This window comes from Sciurus vulgaris (assembly GCF_902686455.1).
Source record: "Sciurus vulgaris genome assembly, chromosome: 13".
NCBI classification, from domain to species: domain Eukaryota; kingdom Metazoa; phylum Chordata; class Mammalia; order Rodentia; family Sciuridae; genus Sciurus; species Sciurus vulgaris.
In genome coordinates, this window is record NC_136474.1 from 11949001 (window position 1) to 11955216 (window position 6216).

General features: G+C 38.0%; 1 pseudogene across 1 annotated transcript; it reads right to left on the minus strand.

The window, feature by feature from the left end:
- Positions 1-4841: 4841 nt before the first annotated feature.
- LOC306642900 (phosphoglycerate mutase 1-like) lies at positions 4842-5602 on the minus strand (annotated as a pseudogene). The gene has a single exon. The product of its transcript is annotated as a phosphoglycerate mutase 1-like (transcript).
- Positions 5603-6216: the final 614 nt, after the last annotated feature.

The following is a 6216-nucleotide window of genomic DNA, read 5'->3' on the forward strand; positions in this document are numbered from 1 at the left end:
TATGGACTATCCAACTTCTGGTCATAAACAATCTAATAAGGCCCCTTTTAATAATCATACTTCCTGTTGATTCTGTTCCCCTAGAGAACCCTGACTAATACACACTCTGCCCTTGCCTAGTTGGGGGGGTAGATCTCCATATCCTCCCATGTGTGAGATGAATAGCTCTTATTGGGGAGAGTAGGTCACCATGTCCTTCAAGTAGGTCTCCATGCCCTTCACAGTGTGGAGGGGTGTAGAACCATGTATAATCTACCTAATCAGGGGAGTTACTTTCTGTACAGTTCTTCCAATGATTTCCCATTCCAGAGTATTCCAGTTCTACACTTAATGTATGAATCGGAAAAGGCATTCATAGGTATATGAATATGTATATGAATATATGTATGGATATGTACATATGTAAATATGGTGAGTAATATAAATATGAATTGAACATGCACCAAATATATATGTGAAAATATGTATGATTATGAACATGAATATGTACATATGAACACAAATAGTATAAAATATGTACATGAATATAAACATGTATATGAATATGAGCATAAGCAGTAAGTGAATATATACAAATATGAATGTGTATTAATATGAATATGAATGGTTCATGTATGTCATATGAATCTACAGAAAATATGAATAGGAGCATGAATATGTTCATGAATACCTATATGTATATGAATATAAACATATGATTACAAATATATGTGCATATGAACATGTGCATAAATATGAATATGCATATTAACATACATGTGTGTATGAATATAATATAAATGCATACATGAATATGAGTTGTGATAAATATGTACATGTACATGTACATATATATGTACATGTGCATGGTTATTAGTATGTATGAGTATGAATAAGTGCACATGAATAAGTGTATGCAAATGAATATGTGCATGTACATGTACTTTAATATGTATGTGTACACAAATATGTATGAACTTGCACTTGTATATGAATGTGTATAATCATGAACATGTATATGAATATGAATGTGTATGTGTACCTGAATATTGATTTGTGCATGAATATAAATATGTACATGTGCATGCACCTGTACTTCAATATGCACATATGTATGTACATAAATATGATTACAAACATGTACATGAATAAGAATATGCATATGTGCATGAATATACATGTAAATATATGTGAATATGCACATATTTTAGGAATATGATTATGTGTGAATAAGTGCAGGAATATGAATATGGTTTTGATATGATATGAATATATCCATGTGTTTATGAATATGTATATCAATATATAAATCTGTATATATAAGCACATATACATGAATTAGATCCCAGTGCCTTCCAATCATATGGGAATATATTAACCTACACTCTGCCAGATGAGGCAAGTAGTTGTACAGGCCCTCTACACCTTGATGGCTGTTGGTGCCCAAGGGAAGTAGGTCCTGCTGTCCCTCACTGTATTAGGGGAGTAGATTCCTACGCCCTCCACCTGGTGAGAGAATTAGAATCATGTATCCTTGCCCTGATCAGAGGGGTGAATCCCTGAACACACCACGAGATGATATACCACTCCAAAATATTCCAGTCCAACAACACACGAAGAATTAGATTATGGTTTGTAGCAGTACATCAAAATTTGACTTTAGCAAACCATTAAATAACTTTGTGCTAATTAGAGTCAACTTAGTCACATACAGAAACTCTCTGAGATTTACCTCCACAAACCCTCCAAAACTTACTTAGACATTCTACAACATGCTTACATCCTTAGTTTTGTCATCTCTTTCATTTTGGACTTTAGCACAATAATATTACCTTACTATACAAAATGATTTCTCAACCAGAAACATTTTCTTTTCCTTCTAATTTTCTGTGCTAAGATATACTTCCATGATCATAACTTTGCTATCTGTATTTTCTAGTTTCAGATCCTTTTCAAAATTTATATTGTGAAACAATCCTTATAAATTTTCTGAACTTAGACAAATTATTCCTTTTTAATGAGATGAAATACTTTGTTATCAAAGCACAGCTGCAACTTTTTGTACTCTTTGCATGTAGAATTATACCTGTTAGAATTTTAACTCATAGTAACCTTGTTTTATTTATTTCATACATTTTTATTGGTGCATTATAGTTATATATAATGATGGGATTTGTCAGCACATATTCATATGTATACAATGTAATAATATAATTTGACCAATATCCCTCCCCAGCACTTCTCCCCCTCCCACACCTTGGTCCCTTTTCTCTACTGATCTGCCTTTAATTTTCATGAGATCCATCACCAGTTTTTTTTTTTTTTTTGTCCTTTCTCCCCCTCTAGTTTCCATACATGAAGGAAGATGTGCAATCTTTGATCTTCTGTGTTTGACTTATTTCACTTAACATCGTGGTCTCTAGTTCTGTTAGGTAGGAGTTCAGGGACTCCCAGCTGGCAGAGGTAGAGGACAAGAAAAATGCTGCTGGATTATAAGAGAGGGAGATGAGTCACCACATCCATGGTTACCATGAATCCTATTACCATGACAACACCCACCACTGAGGAGGAGCACCCATGATGACTCCCAATACAGATTTGGCATTCTAAAGTAAACTATAGGGGCAAAGTGGACAGTATACTTTTTTAAAAAGTCTTTTTTTAACCTTTATTTTATTTATTCACATGCAGTGCCTCACACATACCAGGCAAGCACTCCCCACTGAGCTATAACCCCAGCTCTAGTGAACAGTATTCTAAATAGTCTTTCTAAAACAACCAATGGGTGGGAAATTGGACACTATTCCAATCATGTATTATAAGATAACCAGTGGGAGCAAATGAAATAAGGTCTTCAATCAGGTCCATACAGAGAAAAGGTCTCACAGGTCAGCATATAAGATACTAATATCCAGACCTCTGGGTCTTGAGCCTCTCTTGCATGGCCCACTATGTTCTACCCTATGCAGTGCTACTTTCACCTGCACCTTCAATAAGTCTGTACTTTGTCCATTACTTCTGTGTTTCTTGTTCAATCCTTTGATCAGGACTTCAAGGACCTGGACCCCAACTGGATACTCCAATGATAATCCCAATCCATTTTACTGCAATGACATAATTTCATGTTTCTTTATGGCTTAATAATACTCCACATTTTGATAATCTATTCATCCATTGATGGACACTTAGGCTACTTCCATAGTTTGGCTGTTGTAAATTATGCTGCCATAAACATGAGTATGAATGTATCACTGTAGTATGATGACTTTAAATCTTCACAGTAACTACAGAGGAGTGGTGTATTGAGTCATATGGTGGTTCCATGCCTAGTCTTTAGAGGAGCTGCATTCTGATATCCATAATAGGTGTACTAATTTACAGTTGCACCAACAGTGTAAAAGTGTTCCTTTTCTCCCCCTCCCTTCCAGCATTTATTGTTGTCTGAATTCTTGATCATTAACATCCTGACTGGTGTGAGATAGCTTAGTGTAGTTTTCTTTTTGCATTTTGTTAGTTGCTAGGGATGTTGAATTCTTTTTCCACATGGTTTTTGGCCATTCGTTTTCTTCTTTGGAGAAGTGTCCATTTAATTCATTTGTCTATTTATTAATTGGGTTATTTAATTTTTTTGGTGTTAATTTTTTCAAGTTCTTTATATATTTTGGTTATTAATCCTCTGTCAGAAGAGCAGCTTGCAAAGATCTTCTCCCATCCTGTAGGTTCTCTCTTCGCATTCTTAATTGTTTCTGTGCTGTGTAGAAGCTTTTAAATTTGATACCATCCCATTTATTAACTCTCAGAATTATTTCCTGAGCTTTAGGTGTCCTAGAAAGGAAGTCATTGCCTGTGCTTAAAATCTGGAGTGTTGGCCTTCTGTTTTCTTCTAGGAGTTGCAAAGTTTCTATTCTAATTTCTAGGTCTTTGATACATTTTTTATATTGCACATCACTACTTTGTTAAACTGATCTGGAAAGAAGATTTAGTACTGTTATGCTTAAAATGAGTCCTGGGCCTGTTTGGCAGGGTCAAGCAGCTGGAACATGACTCAGAAATCATACATAGTGAAAGGAACACTTGTATATGATCAAGAGGCATTTCTGTGCCACAAAACAAGGCAGAGGAGGGAATCTTTATAGAGAGATACACTCCCACACCTTTGAGCCAAGGAGTTTATCCCATATTGGTGTGAGGAATACCTTATTTTCTAGTTACATGTGGGACTAACCACCTCTAGAAACCCCAGAAGAGTTTTGTTTAGTGTGTGTGTGTGTGTGTGTGTGTGTGTGTGTGTGTGTGTGTGTGTGTGTATGTATGTATGTATTGTTGATCCCAACCTTCTGAAGCCAGTTTCTATGGGTCAGAGAGAAAATAGTTGTTTTTCTTAAATCACCATGCATTTTACATTCATATTCTACTGGAATGACTAGAGCCCTCTGCCACCCCCTTTCCCAGTGACCTGACTACAGAAGAATGCAGAACAGGCTCTTAGAAACACAAACAGGTTCTCTTCTCTGGTTTCTTCTCATTGGTCATGCCTCGACTCTGTTCCTCCTTATCCCCTTCCCAAGCAGGTCCTTAAATAATCACTAAGGAAAACACCAGAATTACTACCTCAGTTCTTCTGGATACAAGGAGGCTTCCCTTGGCTTGGACTGAGAACCTGTGCCCAGAGGTGCTATTCTGACTAGAATCTACAAAGGGAGTGGGTGCAGGAGACAGAATGCTAAAATTAAAATGGGAGCTACTGGTCTTCATCTGCAGCTATGACTTAAGATACATGCAGATATGATCAGTGTGGTGGTGCAGGAGAGAGGTGCAAAGGAATGGATGGGCAGGGTGTACAATAGTCTGCTACTTTGCCCTTATTTCTTTGCCTTGCCCTGTTCAGCCACAGCTTCCATTGCTTTACAAATAGTCTCGTCATCCCACAAGACCTGCATGGGCTTGACGGGTTTCAAGTTCTTGTCCAATTCATAGACAATGGGAACACCAGTTGGCGGGTTCTGCTGGTCTCTTCAGAGAGACCCTCCAAATGATTGATGATGCCCCCAAGGCTGTTGCCATGGGCTGCAATCAGAATCTGTTTCCCCTCCTTTATCTGGGGGAATGATTTCTTCATTTCAGAAGGGCAGAGCTCTGACAATGGTGTCCTTCAGACTCTCACAGGAGGACAGCTGATTCTCAGTAAGTTCTGCATACCTCTGATCCTTACTGATATTGCTACAGAAGGTGTGGCCAGGCTCCATTGGAGATGGCGGGACATCATAGGAGCATCTCCTTGTCTTTATCTGGACCTTGCCATGCTTGGCAGCAGCAGTTTCTGCTTTATTGAGACCAGTCAGATCCCCTGCAGTGCCTCTAAAGTGAGGTACCAAGTCCTCACTCCTCACAGTCACATCTGGTCAATGGCATCCAGCACTGTCCAAAGAGTTTGGGTTGCTCTTTTCTGCAAGAGGTGAAGCAAATATCAAATTCATAGCCAGATCTCACAGGGCCAGTCTGCTGTGCTTCCCCTCCTTGTGACCTGCCAGGTTCAAGTTGGTGTGGTATCAGCCACTGAAGCAGTTCTCTAGGCTCCAGGCTCTCTCACATACTGGGTCAGCACCAGTTTGTAGGCAGCCATGGCAGTGAGGTAAGAATGGGGACCAACTTGGGCTTGCAGATTCCAGAATCCTGATACATTTTTTTAAATTTTCTTTGTTCTTTTAGTTACACATGACAGTAGAATATATTTTGACATAGTATATATACATGGAGTATAACTTCCTATTCTTGTGGTTGTACCTTGTGTTGGGTTACACTGGTTGTGCATTCATATATGAATTTAGGAAAGTTATGTCTGATCCATTCTAACACTCTCCTATTCCCATTCCCCTCCCTTCCCTCATGCCCCTTTGTCTAATCCAAAGAACTTCTATTCTTCCCTCCCCCAACCTCATTTTTTGCTAAAAACTTTTTTAAAATTTGTTCTAATTAGTTATACATGAGAGTAGAATCCATTTTGACACGTCATACATAGATGGATTAAAACTTCTCATTCTTCTGGTTGTATATGATGTAGAGTTAAACCCATCATGGAATCGTATATGCACATAGGGTAATAATGTTTGATTTAGTCTACTATCATTCCCAGTCCAGTATTCTCTCCCTCCCTTCACTCCCTTGTTTTGTCCAAAGTACTTCTATTTTTTCCTAGCCCCCCTTTTTGTGAATTAACTTCCACATATCAGAGAAAAC